The sequence below is a fragment of the Diadema setosum genome, chromosome 6 (genome assembly GCF_964275005.1).
Source record: "Diadema setosum chromosome 6, eeDiaSeto1, whole genome shotgun sequence".
Classification (NCBI taxonomy): domain Eukaryota; kingdom Metazoa; phylum Echinodermata; class Echinoidea; order Diadematoida; family Diadematidae; genus Diadema; species Diadema setosum.
Genome location: NC_092690.1, coordinates 42,219,229 through 42,234,779, shown reverse-complemented (window position 1 = coordinate 42,234,779; position 15,551 = coordinate 42,219,229). Strand labels below are relative to the sequence as shown.

At 39.1% G+C, this 15,551-nt stretch overlaps 1 pseudogene; it reads left to right on the top strand.

Annotated features, from left to right (window-relative positions):
• The first annotated feature begins 1,972 nt into the window (after nt 1–1,972).
• The window catches only part of LOC140229815 (uncharacterized), a 137,731-nt pseudogene continuing 124,152 nt past the window's right edge, over nt 1,973–15,551 (top strand).

The window sequence follows — 15,551 nt, the reverse complement described above, 5'->3', positions numbered from 1 at the left end:
AAACGGGTACTCCGTTTAATTGGGTAGTAATGTCAAAATCAGTTCCAATGCACATTAAAATTACCTGATAATCGGGTTGCCTCTCCGCATAAATGGGTAAATAATTTTCTTCTAACCTAATTTTTACCCACATTATCGTAGATATAACACTTTTAGAAATCATGAATATCAAAATTTCCACGGCTAATCGCATTCTCTGCTTAATTTGCAAAGAAGACCGATCATTTGGGGAGTGATATAACATAAATACACATGTACCAGACTAGTACCGACTTGCCACGCGTAAACGAACATTACACATGAAGCTGGCACTCACAATTACATAGACAGGAGTTGAACACACTTGCACTCCTCCCTTGCTCTGCAGCAACATTCACAATACGATAAGTTTGCAACAAATATCAGGCCATGCGCCAGCTCCATAATTTTGCTTTTTCCCAGTCCCTTCTCGAAAAGTAACCCGACGTTCTACATGACTAATGCACGCAAAGAGACGTGTTCATTTCGGAAAACGCCTGCGTGTTAGGGAGGAGTCCATAATCAAACGACAAAGTTTTCTGAAGACATAAAATTATTGTCCATAAAAAGAGTGTAAATTATTGCTCGTGACTGAGCAAGTGTAACGTATGTATAATGTGCCGTGCAAGCACGCGTGTTAAGCATACAGTGTAGGTGTACAGTGTGCAGTGTACAATGCATGTACATACACATTGTGTGTGTGTCAATTGTGAATGAGACGTATTCTTCTGTTAATCGGGTACTCCGCTTAATCGGGTAAGAAACGCTCTGCTCGAGCCTGTATACCCGATTATGCGGAGAGTACTGTATTACTTTTTACTCTGGTCTCTTAACACGCATTCACTAACATCACCCCTTGATTTGATAACAACCAGCCATAAACATGATAACATCATACACGTTCTTTCAGTCAAATCATTTGTCATCATTTTAGTGTGGCATGTGTCCACAACTTAATGGAGGAAAAGGAAGCATTGTTTGTGAGAAGTCAAATTGAACAACTGGGACAGAAAGTGCACTAGGTTTCATTAATGGTAATGTGACAGTGACCTTCGGACGCCATCAGCGATGTTTAACAAACATCAGCTGCCCTTGATGGGAAACAGGACCTGGTACGTAAACTTTGGACTTCCAACGAACGGGGAATGAGCTACAACATTAACAAGGGACGTCTAGGCCATCAAAGATCAACTAAGTTTGTGTGTCTGTGTCTGTGCCTGTGTCTGTGTCTGTGATTCCGACTCATTAAGTACAACACTGTTTGTTTTGATATCCGTGGCTTTGCCGATTTTCTTAGGGATTTTATCTGAATGTGCAAACACAGAATTTATAACCAAACCCCTCGTTTTCCTATTGTTGTTTCTCAAACATTACGTGGGCATAACGATATTTTGGCACAAACTAATTTTTGCACTCTCTTTAACGAGTATTGAGTATAAAAGGGAAATAGTATACCGAATGATTCGTTATTTTTTCTCACATCTATTATTTATTTATTTTGTTCATTCTCTATTTCAGATGAATGATAATTTTCTTAAAGCAAAGAAATATACAGTATAAAAGACTTAAATGAAGAGGAAAAAATATGTCAGTAATGTTTTTTGACAGAGAAACATAGTTATATCATTTTATGTCATGGCTCTAAGAGCTCTATCTTTTTTCTGCCCAGTAAGAAGAGAATATTGCTCTGTTGCACGCACTTCATAATACACGCATATATGCGTGTAAAAATAGCATACATATTTATGATACAGGCCGGCAGTGCATGACAAAAGTTATAGTGCACGCAAAATATAACGATTGCAAACGATAACCCACTATCGATGTGACTATCGGTTTTTGCTCCCTCACTTTAATCATCGAGTACCTGAATCCCGCGTCTTGTCTACGCGATTGCGCCACATCCACGATATGCTTTGCTCGATATTATCGTTATTCTCGATTCTCGCTGGCTATGCCAGCAACTCAGCTGTGTGGGACTAGACTTTCAGCGGTAGATTTAAACATGGAAGCTGAAAACAACAGGTTCGCTACTCTTACAGAGACTGATCTATACAAACAGCATCTTAGACAATAAAGACGCAAAGAAAACCAAGGATGTCATCAAGTACGCCCTACGAATTGTGGACTCCTACTGTTCTGAAAAAGGAATCAGTCCAACGGATATTGAAAGCAAGTCAACCCAAGATTTGTGCCGCTTTCTCCGTACATTCTACGCTGAAGTGCGCCGTGGAAATGGGCAGCGTATTACATCATGTAGAACCCTAGTACGGTATACGCTAAGCGCCCATTCAGCCTCATGCACTATACATACTATATATAATTATTATATAGATAGTCCATGGGCCAGGCCAGATATAGATAATTGGTACCACCTGAGGTGGCAAAACCTTTTTGGTGTCATTTTGTTTGTCGGGCATACGTATGCTTATCAAGCTATGATAGCATTTCCAAATGAGTAGCTTAGTCATAATAAATGAATTTTTAACCAATTTGGTCTCGTTGTTATATCCCTATACTTCTGAATCTAGACTAACCGCTATACAAAGAAGAGCACTGTCTTCTGTATGAACACAGGTGTTCTTTATTCAACGCAGCGAAGGGAATATCCAAAGGTTATGATGTCCACAGCGCTTAGTCTTTATTCAAAACGGCGAAGGGAATATCCAAAGCTTATGATACAGTGTATATCCCTTTGTCTAAAAAATAAAAAAAAAGAAAGAAGCAATTCCTCGTGGATTTTGCCGTATTTTTCAATTATTCATCATTTTCCGGTGAAAGCCCTACGGTGAAAACAGTAATGCCACGCCAATGTCGCTTTATTTCCATCCAACAATGAAAGATAATGCAAAAACAATGTACCGGTACACTACGATACATTATAATAGATAATATTGTAAATGATTGTAAGTGATTTTTGTTTAAAACTGATGTATTTGTTGAGAGGGTAGTATAAAAACAGTATAGATAATCCCTTTTATTAGGAACTTTAGATAACGGTACATTGTTTTGTTTTTCCTTTTTAGCAGTGCTTACCAGAATATTGTTGTTAATCAGGCAAAAAAAAAAAACACACACACACACACGGAAACAATTGTCACATAATGTAAAGACGCAGTATTGTAGCAAAAATTAAGAACACATTGACAGGACAATGAAGGTCAAAGAGACAAAAGAAGGGGGTGAGAAGAAAGAAAGAGAGATCTGATGCCACGCAACTCCATCACCAGCTGGAAGTACGAATGGAAGTCGTCCCGGAGATCAAGGTGAGTTGTTACATTTCACTGTGCTTCTGTTTTAATATAACCGGTGAAATTTTGATGGTGTCATTTTTTAGAGCATCATATGCTAAATATATGTGCCAAATTTCAGAGGAATTGGTTTGAAAACCTTGAAATTTTCAAAGGTCACACTCTGCCTGTCTTTGGTCAAAGAGCGTCAAAAAATATTTGGTATTGGTCGGGCTAATGGCTGAAATCTATGACTAAGCTACTACTCTGGAAATGCTATCATAGCAAAATATAATCCTTAGATATATGCCATTTCATAAAGCACAACTAGAACTTGCCACCTCAGGTGGTACCAATAACCCATTTTTCGGGTCTTGGCCCATTGACTAATTATGTGACAATTGTTTCCGTGTCTGCGTGTGTGTTTTTTTTTTTCTTTTTTTTTCCAGATTAACAGCAATATTCTGGTAAACATTGCTAAAAAGAAAAAGAAAACAAAACAATGTACCGTTCTCATATTTAAAGTTCCTAATAAAAGGAATTATCTATAGGTGCGGTCAGACTGGCAAAAGATCTCGAAGTTTAAGATCGCGATCTTTAAGATCTCGAAGTTTTGCCAGTGTGACCGCAAACTTCCCGCGAAACTTCTCGATCTGTTTGCGGGCGGTGTCTCCAAAGCGCGGGGCCATTGTCATGTACAGATGTGCATTGTTACGTCATTATCACTAGCCATCGGACGGCGCACTCTTGCTTGCGCGCGTACCAATGGCCAAAACTTCACGATCTTAAACTTCTCGATCTTTTGCCAGTCTGACCGGAGTATGTAATGTTTTTATACTACCCTCTCAACAAATACATCAGTTTTAAACAAAAATCACTCTGTTCATTTACAATATTATTTATTACAATGTATTGTAGTGTACCGGTACATTGTTTTTGCATTATCTTTCATTGTTGGATGGAAATAAAGCGACATTGGCGTGGTATTAGCGTTTTCACCGTAGCGTTTTCACCGGAAAATGATGAATAATTAAAAAATACGGCAAAATTCACGAGGAATTGCTTTGTTGTTGTTGTTGTTTTTAGCTAAAGGGATATACACTGTATCATAAGCTTTCGATATTCCCGTCGCCGTCTTGAATAAAGACTAAGCGCACCGCGTGACAGCTGTGGACATCATAACCCTTTGGATATTCCCTTCGCTGCCTTGAATAAAGACTAAGCGCACCGCGTTTACAACAGAACACCTGTGGACATACCACCGTCTGTGTTTCTAGTTCGGTGGGACATACTGAAGACAGTGCTCTTCTTTGTATAGCGGTTAGTTTCGATTCAGAAGTATAGGGATATAAAAACGAGACCAAATTGGTTAAAAATTCATTTATTATGACTATTCGAAAGGTACTCATTTGGAAATGCTATCATAGCTTGATAAGCATATCTATGCCCGACAAACAAAATGACACCAAAAAGGTTTTGCCACCTCAGGTGGTACCAATAACCCATTTTTCGGGTCTTGGCCCATGGACTGAGAATGAGAGAGTGCGAGAAGGGGTCCCGACCGTGTACAGAACCAGCGAAGCTCCTTCATTAGTTATCCAGTGCGAGAAGATAAGAGCACTCGCGGACTTAGCTAGTGATCAACGTAGTGGTTTATTACTGAGCTTTCGGTCTGTTTGAGACATTCATCAGTGCTGTGAAATGATACACAAAATGACTCACTCGTATGGCTGCACTCGTAACAGTATGAATATAACTATAACATGCCCATGACCATGTCATCAATAAATTCATAGTTATATAACATTATAAAATGGGTTCAAGAATGTAGCCAATTGGAAGCGCTGAAATGAGTCACGTGTGCATGCATTAATTTCTCAGTAAATGCACGGCCTGACGTACGTCACAATGTTTACACTAGCAGTGCGCACTCAATCAGTTGTTACAAGTGCGTCACGCGCTACTATACGCGCTGTCAATCCTGTAAACAACTTCTAGTTCTGGCTGCCTCAACAGCCGGCGGCCTTTCTTATGCATAACACGTATGGCGTACGTATAAACAATACGTACGTACAGTACTTATGTGCGGGATTTCCTAGTGCGACGTGCGTAAATGTTTGGGACGAACATCTTCGGACATCTTGACTTTTGAGCGAGTGCTACATGTAGCTGACTGGTATTGACCCACAAAGGTACGTGAATAATGCTGTTAGTTTTCGACCCATTTTATAAAACAAATGATGCACAGGATTATTTCGTGGCGTTGGTGAAGGTGCGGCGCACTCTCGAGTATTGACAACGGTTGCAAACATGCACTCGGCTGCGCCTCGTGCATGTCGCACCATTGTCAATACTCTCGAGCGCGCCGCACCTTCACTAACACACTCTATCCTGTGCATATGTTTTGTATAAGTTACAATAATAATGAGTGCATTTCATAGAAATGTAATCATATCAAATTGAGCATTCCCGTGTTATTGGTGATAATGAGCGTGTACAACAATAACGCCCATTTAATATCCTCGTCTTGTGAGCTATATAACATATAAGACTATAAAAATGTAAAACTAAACATTTTCATGTTGTCGACAACAATATAGAGCATAAATAATGTGGCAGCAATGCAAAACCGGACGTTGTGGTATTCTACGTGTAAATGGCTATAAATGACGCAGTACGACAGTCACGCGTCGTCTTCTGGCTATCGTGTAATTGTGACATAAATAATACTCAAAAAGCTGCACCAGTTCGGTGATCCTCGCATTTATCCCCAAGTTGAATTATCCTTCGGGTTTATGCCAGGTTCAAGTGTGTACGTGTGTGTCACACACAAACACACTGCTATAGCTTCTGACCATTCGAGCATTGAGAATTTAGGGTTTCTGGGACGAACACTGAACTAGGGTTTTTTTTTTATAGTTCAGTCGGTAGAGCACCGGGCTAGCAATCCGGAGGTCTCGGGTTCGAATCCCGAATGGAATCCCATTTTCTTTGCTCAATTTTCCACTAATGAATAATACTAATGACATCACAAAATCATTCGTTTAGTATTATAAACCACTAACATAATTATTGTAACTTGTCATATAACTACGAATTTATTGATGACATGGTCATGGTCATCATGTTAGTCAGATTTATACTGTTACGAGTGCAGCCATACGAGTAAGTCATTTTGTGTATCATTTCTCAGCCCTGAGGAAGGTCTTAAACAGACCGAAACTAGGTAATAAATCACTACACTCTAAATTCGTTGGATTAAAAAGTAATCTAATAAGACCATGAGGAGGGACAAATCCACATAAGATTACAATTTTTAGTCTAATTGATTTAGAAATTAAATCCATTAGATTTGAAATTAATAATCTTATTTGGATTTGTCCCTCCTCATGGTCTATTAGGTTACTTTTTAATCCAACGAGTTTAGAGTGTAGGTTGATCACTAGTTACGTCCACGAGTGCTCTTATCTTCTCGAACTATATACATATGTACATCGTTTTATCATGTGAGTTTAGGATCATGGTCCTTGCATGTCGGAAAGCACATCAAAGTGTCCTGGAGAGCGTCAAGAAAGTGGCATGTTAAAGACAATATTGTAAATGTGTCTTTTTTCCTTTTCGTTTTCTTGTATGACCTCATGAATATAATGAATTTGTGTGTATGCATATTCATGACAGATGGATGACTGACAGCAATTCATAACCATTAATAAACTATTGACCTTCGATTGCCTCAGTGCGAGATTGCTTTAAAGAGGCAACATCACGATTGAACGTTTACTCTTTTTTGCGGCATAGTTATTTAAATACAGTTTAGTGCACTATCCGCGGACAATAATTGTCATGCCTTGTGTATTTTTGGTGGCGATGAAATAATCAAGTACATATTTTGTGTTGCAAAACTTTTCACTCTATATGATGAATGATCTAAACAAACAATAACCATTAAATTGATTGATGGAATTAGCATCTAGCAATAAACAGACTAAAACACATTATCAACAGGGCATGTGCACAGGGTGAGTTAAGAAGAATGTCTACGCTAATAAAGTGACCATTAATTGTTGAAAAAAAAAGGCAAACCGGCTATTATCGAAAGGCTATAATACATGACTTGAAAATGTGTTTTATATCAAACTATTCGGTATTATACAAACATTATTTAGTATGTACAATCAAACAACACTACTGCTTGAAATTCGACCAACATCTGTTGGCACTTTCCAAGACAGTTGGCAGGTTCACCTGTCACATTTTATGAGAGTGTATCATTCCTCACTAAAACTGATATGAATTTGTCTCAACTTTGGGATCAATGTCTGGCTCTAAAACGTTCCTAAAAATGAAACAGTTCATAATTTTGGGGACTAATTGATCCCAAAACTGTTCGTGAGATCAGTTGTATTGAAACGGGGATTGATCTTAGAGCTTAGTTGTTGTTGTTTTGTTTTGTTTTTGATAGATAGATAGATACTTTATTTTCTGCAAATCAATATACATAAGTTACATAACCATGAACATGTGGGAAATATACAGAGTCGTTTGACTTGCATAAACAACTATATAATAGGAAATTAATGATATAATACACAGTATGCATGTCTATGCAGCAGGGATTACAATAACAATTGTAGTTAAGAAGCGATTATGCAGAGGGCCGCCATAGTTAAATAAACCCCAGGTATATCAGGTTCCCGTGCATGACTTGACGGCACGGGACACTGGTATACCAGGCCCCTGTCTTGTGAAGAGCTGTATGTACTCATGGTTGCGGGTCTAAAAACTTTTCCACCGACGCGAGCGACCTTAAGCCCCGTTTTAGCAGGTCAGAAAAACTCGGGGTAGCCTCCGGATGATATTTTTCTCCGGAAGAAATTGTGTCTGTTTGACACAACAAAATGGACTTCCTCCGGAGGACCTCCAGAGAAATCTCACCATGCGATCGGCCAGGGTAGCCTCGGGAAGACAGCAGCGCCGGAGGACTGCTATAGAGGACCGTAAAGACGGGGTGAATCTATATCCGGAGGCGTCTTGTGACCAGAGATGTAATAAGTCAGGTTACCAGCTCCATTGAGCGCTGCGCCACACATGTGCTGTTGGTTCACCCTGTGTATTGTATCGACCCGACTAGGCGTCGTGCGAAGTACGGCGATTTCTGTACAGCAATAGAGCTTTGTCTGTAGTTACCATGTCACGCATGTTTTTACAGTCACACTCGCGACTTCTGAGTTGGGTTAGACGGTATAGTAATACAGTCGCGCTTTGATTGTAAATATTATGCTGTCGAGTTTATGATTTATATTTCTTTATCTTGGTTTTAATGCGTTTGTACGTGAAACAGTAATTCAAATACCTCTTTAGAGAATAGAATAGTGCCTCTGTCAGTACACACCTGGAAAGTAGAGTACGCAAATTGCAACTGCAGCGGCAATGATGTGATATACTTCAATTTCCAACGGGGGGGGGGGGGGGAGGGATGTGTAACGAGTTGGCCCAGAACAGTGTATTCTCTTCGGAGGTTCTAATCAATTTCAATTCAATTCAAATTTATTCTCGCAAACCATTCACATGTAACATAAATCCCTTGTGGGGACAAGTACATTGTTTTGTATAATAAGAAAAAATTGAACTATACCGGCTGTCCCCAAAAAAGCGGAACGGTGGATTTTCAGTACCTTGCGGTCTGAAAGTTATATATCTTTTGGCATCATTAGAAAGAGCATCTTCCGCAGAAGACTATGATACCCAAATCATTAAATTTGGTTTAGGATGATATTCATAAGTACAGGAATGTTGTTTTCTGTGGGTTTTGCATGTGGCACATTTCCTGTATTAGGCATTGGTGATGGAAAACAATCATACAGTGGAACAGAAACATGTGCATCTTACATCACTCAAAGTCCTCTTTATCAGCAGGGATGGTAGGAGGGTAAGGGAAGTTTTGTTATGATTGGGACTGAAATTCAGGCTGTCTGCTCAATTACATCATTTGCAAGAACTTGAACCCTTTCTTTGCTTTGTTTGCTGATTTACACACACGCTGGAGTGTATCCTTTGCCAGTTGGCACAGATGTCTGGAAACCAAATTGTAAATGAATCTATATTTACATTTAACTAATCTCCCTGATCCCCATAGTGTACCAATTGCATTCTGATTACCCTAAAGGCACAATACTATACGCTCGAGTGGGCTTGTTGAAGTTCATAACTTCACAGCTAGGTCCAGACGTAGTTTGGTTGGCTTGGTGAATGCTGATGAAAATGGTTGGAATGTTAGATATGTGCTTAGGCACATACATACAGCGTTAATATCTGGATTAGATTTACTAATCCTCTCAATTCCCTCCCCCCCCCCCCCCAAAGTAGGTGCTTACTCTTCATGCCTGTGTAAGTGTGAGAGTCTGTATGTTTGCATGTGGTGAGTGTAATGACGATGCTCATTGTTTGGATCAAGATCCCATGTTAGTGAAACAGGGCCCAGGTGTACAGGTGGTGAAAAGTCAGTTTCTTTGAGATGGTGACCTCTAATTGTCTCTGAAAATATTTCTCTCTGCACATATCTTAACCTGAATTTTTATTGTGCCAGTCCTTTTAGTATAATTGTTAGTACTTTTATTGTCATCATTATTTCTATTTTTGTTATTGTTTTCTGTATTGTTGTTATTACTACTATTATTTTTATCATTATTAGTGTTATTATTATTGCTATTATTGTTATTGTTATCTTCTACATAATACCTTCACTCATATCATTCACAATGATTTCATTGGTATAATTGGAATATTAATATGTTTGTCATTCACCTCTTGACTTTCCTGAAGTTTTCATAAAGTTTCAATACTGACATTTTAAAATCCATGTACTTTTATGATACTGTATCAGCACCTTACATCATTATGAATGGAATGTGATTCTATATATTGGCTGCCTTTGATGGAAGGATAATAGTCTGAGAAGGCAAAATAGAGTGACATGTTTTCTTTTTATACCAAACAACAAACATACAATATGTAGAAACAGCCTTTGGAAGTTTTTGTTTTGTTTTTTGTTTTGTTTTTAACAGGCTCAAGCCCAAGGAAGTGTTATGATGCTGAAATTTGATTTCTAAATGGAAAATATCTTCCCATACAATGAAAATTTTGGAAATTGTGGAAATTTCACATTTCCAATGAAATTTATTTGGAAAGTGTGTCAGTGCGGGAGTGACCTTATGTTCTCCTGTGTAATTTAGCATGTTCGGATCAAGGCATTCATGGAAAGGTCACTGAACTGAAGATAATGATGTAGTGTGTCATCTTGTCCCTTTTGCCATGAACTTCAAAAACACTTGAAATAGAAGAATAGAAAAGTGGAAAGTACAAGTGATGAAAGGCTGTTGTACATATGTATGGAAACACACATTGATGTCATCAGGGTTTTTCTCCCTCATCAAAAGTGATTGTAACTAGGCTAAGTGCCCTGACGAGGAAGTCTCATTTCAAGTTTGACATTTCCTTGTCTGCTCCAGACCTGCATAGTTCTCTTCATGACTCATATCCATTCATATGATGCTGCTTTGACAATTTTTATATGTAATCTCTCTCTTTTTGGGGGGGGGGGGCGGGGGGATGTGATGTACAGGGTTTGAAGTGCTATACTACAAGAGAGGTTTTAATGGCTTGGACACTTATGCATGAGCTGAAACCAAGTAGGACGAGTCCAAAGTATTCATGGGCTTAGGTCCGAAAAGGACGCTTGAAACGTTTGCTCTGTGACCGTTATTTTCGTGAAATTTAAAGCGGAAGTATCTCCACGAGTTTGAATGCTTGTGTGTGTGGTTTTGTTTGTCTGTTTGTTTGTTTGTCACTACATGTTGGGCTGTACTTTATTGAAAGAAGAAGAAGTAACAGGTGATGCATCCTTGGTCACATTTTCGCTGACGATGTTGTCATGACTCGCATTAAATGCTGTGCAGAGCGCCATCGGAAGCCCACAACCCACAAACTTTACGGTTGATATTGCAGCATTGTTGGACAACTCTCTATGGCGCTACCACAATATTTACCTAACAAAGCAGCATGCGTCTTTACTGCCGCGGCGCATTTGGGGGAACTCTTGACGCGTTCACAATAAAGAGCGTTCACAATAAAGATAAAGTGAACGATGCTTTTCAGCTCATACAATCCAATGACGGATTCAGGCAGGGGTACACCAGGCACATCCCCCCCCCCCCTCTTTATGTTTTGTTAAAACAAGAAAAAAAAATGGGGGGGGGGGCTCCACACACACACACACCTTTAATTTTGTAAAGGTGCCCCCCCCCCCTTTACGGAATTCCTGGATCCGCCTCTGCAATCAGTGTCACATGTCTGCTGTTACGAAACGCTCTATTCCAACATACTTTGTTTTTGTTTCATTCAGGTGTATGTACAATCCTTAACAATTGAAAGTAATCCTTTGTGGATCTCTGTGATAATCAAACTAAGGACAAGACCGTAGACCCCCCCCCCCAAAAAAAAAAAAAAAAAAAAGAGGATTGACGTTCTCTTCCTGTTAACATAATCTGCGACAGGTTCCTGATATAAATCAATCATTTTTTAAGATCTCACGACCCGAGTATCGAGTTTTTAACACTGAGCAGAGGTTATGATAATCTTATAGAACAAGAAGAAGTCTTGCTACACACGAAACCGAAAAAAAAAAAATAGTAAATTCAGCTCCAGTTTAGCACATACTTCAAATATTTCTGAGTGGCGGCATGAGACTTTGGCTGCGTTTATCAACTTTCCCCTGTTTAAACGGCTTTCGATAGTCCTTTTCAAAGCCCTTTAGAAACGGCTTTCAAAATAGTTGCGTTTATCAACTCTCATCGCGAACACGATTTTTTGACTGGCCTGTCACTGCACAGCTGCATTGCGCTATTCGACCCGAGGAGAAGTACAAGTACTGAAGTACAAGACTACAAAGCCGTTTCAAAACAGCTTTGCGTTTATCAACTTCCAAAAGGCTTTTACAAACAGGTTTCTGAAAACCTCTTTAGGAAACCTGTTTGAATAGCCACAAATTTGGGGCTTTCGAAAAAGGCTTTCGTAAAGGGCTTTCAAAACAGCTGTGCGTTTATCAACTCGTAAAAGATTCCTTGAAAGCTGTTTGGATAAGCTGTTTCTGCCGAGAAAGGAGAGTTGATAAACGCACCCTTTCGTAAAGGCTTTCCTAAAGGGCTTTCAAAACAGCTTTGCGTTTATCAACTCGTTAAGGTCCCTTGAAAGCTGTTTGGATAACCTGTTTCTGCCGAGAAAAGGAATTGATGAACGCACCCATAGTCATTCATCCGACGAGGTGTTCATTTCAGGGTTCAATGAAAGTTCATTGCAACGATTTTAGCTGGCTTACCAAAGCGTATTGATAGGGTATTGTCGTTCATTAAAGTTCGTGCCAACGATAAAACTTGTGTGACATTTCACAAGCATTTAGTATCATTCCAAGTACTGGTTCACACGATTAAATGTTTTCTTGTTAATTCCTCACTCAGTTGCGTTTTTATTATTCACTATCTAATGCTCGCCTGTGAGACAGCAGAACACGTTTGAAATGTCTCCACGGGTGCTTTGTTGAGACATCTTGTGTGACTAAGAATGTAGAGGAAAATGTATAAATGTATTTGCAACTTAATATTTGGTTATCGTTGTAACAAGTTGTCCTATTTGTATTATTATAATTGTGAATATTATTACAATGGATGTTTTCAAAATGGTAGTCCTTTGTTAGAAAATATGAACGGAATTTGACAACGAAGTTGAAACATGCCATGGTTGTGTCTTGATTATTGTTTGCGTCACTCTTTCATCACAAAATGTTGTTTATGAGAAGTGATTTTTCTCCTCTCGCCCCCGTCACACTAGAGCGTATCGAGCCAACGAATGCCCAACAAATTCTAAATATGAAGATACGTTCGCATTCGTCGTTAATACTAGAATAGTTCGTAACATGTTTGATGTTCTATACAAACGTTGCTAAATAGTTCGTAACATGTTTGATGTTCTTTGTATCCATTAGCCATTCGTATAGATTCGCATAGGTATGCTGGAGCCGATTTTTTTTTTTAAAGATGTGTTTAAAAAAAAATATCGGCTCTAGCGTATCTCTGCGAGTCCCTGCAAATAGTTAATTACGAATACAAAGAATTAACGTCAAACTTGTTACGAACTATTCTGGTATGTAATCAGCAACGGACGCAAACGTACAATTTATCTTCAAATTTTGAATTCGTTGAGCTTTCGTTGGCTCGATACGCTTAAGTGTGGCGGGGCCTGAAAGAAATGTGTGCAAGGAGACAAGAATTAGACATGTATGCGTGTGTGTGTGTGTGTGTGTGTGGGTGTGTGTGTGTGTGTCATTGCTGTGCTGGATAGCTATGTTTGTTATTCGCGTTCTTACTTTCTTTTAACAGTTAGAAAGAAAAATGGCATTATAGATTATTATACAGTACAATGTAGTCGTCATCATCGTAGATGTCTCATTTATTGTTAGGATATAGGCTGATCGGTTTTGTAATGCGTGATATTCAACTGATTCAAGTTTCTCTCCGAACTGAACGGCGCGGCGGGCAGAAAGATTCGGTAGCCTGTTGATACAAATGTCGAGAGGGACAAACACACACACAGGTACACACACAGACATATACACGTGCATTCACTGTTACATACAACATACACAGTAGGAAATGAGTAAAGTTTTTTTCACTTGCAATTCGTCATTCTGTAAATTATCCATCATTAGGGGGTGGCCGTTTAACGCGGATTTTCGGTTTTAGCAAATCCCGTGATATCCATGTATCATCAAACACTCTTTGATTGATAGATTTTTGACCATGAACACAGAATGGGAATGGAGAAAGAAAGCAAAGAATGAGATATCAGTACGAACAAGAGCATTACAACCAGTAGATAGACAACGGCAGATAGGAGGAGGTTACCATAGTTACATCTCGTCGTTTTGGTTTGGTACGAAGAAGGAGTCTTTCGTCTCAATCCTCTAGGTTTGAAGAGCATTGAATTTTTACGTCACACCCGTCCTATTTACAAAGTCTCACGCATTATGCGCGAGACTCGCACCTGAACGGTCGTCCTCACACTCATACGCCTGTCACGCCTTTTTTTAAACAAAGTAACCCTCACAAAAATACACACACACACAAACCAACTCGGATTTCCAACCACCACCCACAAAAGAAAAATGTTGTTTTAAAGCATGATTTCTTTTGACCAGAATAAGGCAAGATGTTATATTTGATGTGATCTCACGATGTACAGCTTGAATAGTTATTACGTTTGAGCTACTTACCATGACGAAGATTTTTTGTCCCCACCCCCCCCCCCCAAAAGTTTTAGATATGTTCATTACGTACGCCACTGATGATGGTGATGCAAATGTGTAAGAAACAATACGGACACTGATAGCTCCATTGAATAATGTTGATAACAATATTGATAATGATAATTTTGGAAGTATACAGAAATAATGAGAGTAACCTAGTGATAATGGTAATCATGTTAATTACAATTAAAATACTCAAGTCTCCGCATTTTTGGTCAGAATTTTATTTATTCAAAGCAAAGACAATCCCAGGCCAAATGTCAGAATTCAAGAAATCCAAATCCTTTATTCTTGATTCGATTTAATTCAGTTAATATTCTCATGCTCTTTTCACGGTTAAACATGACACAAACCTAATACATGGATGGTTGAAACGAATAGTATTGGTGACATGATCATAAAGATGCAAAACAAGTGAGACAAAAGTAATTACAAGTACGTGCTACAAGTTTTAAAGTGCGATTGGGCCACCAAAACGTGAATTTGGACCCACGACACCAATTTTCAGTGGCCCCGGGCCACCAGACCATCGCTAATGTCGAGCCATGCCTAATGGATTCAATAAGTTATTAGGGAGCTTTAGATTTGCGACGCGGACGTTTGAGACGACGATTGCGTTGGCCGTTCTCCTCCTTCCCTACGTCGTGTCGAAAAGTAGCTTTAGATTATGCGGAGACGCATCCTATAAAAAAAAGTAAATGGTGCCCCATATGATCAGTGCATCAACATGATCAAGTACCAGTGGCTCTCTGCGTCATGAATTGATTGAGCGGAGGTAAAATTAGCCCAGAACGCGTAGTGACAACTCGGACGACGCCATATAAATAGATCGATTTTGGTAAGCAATTTTGCGCATGCTCAGAACAGTTTTCTTTTCTTCTGAACGTTTGCGTCGCGAAAATCTAAAGCTCCCTTTTATGAAAGTTGGCTACATGATGTTCAATGTG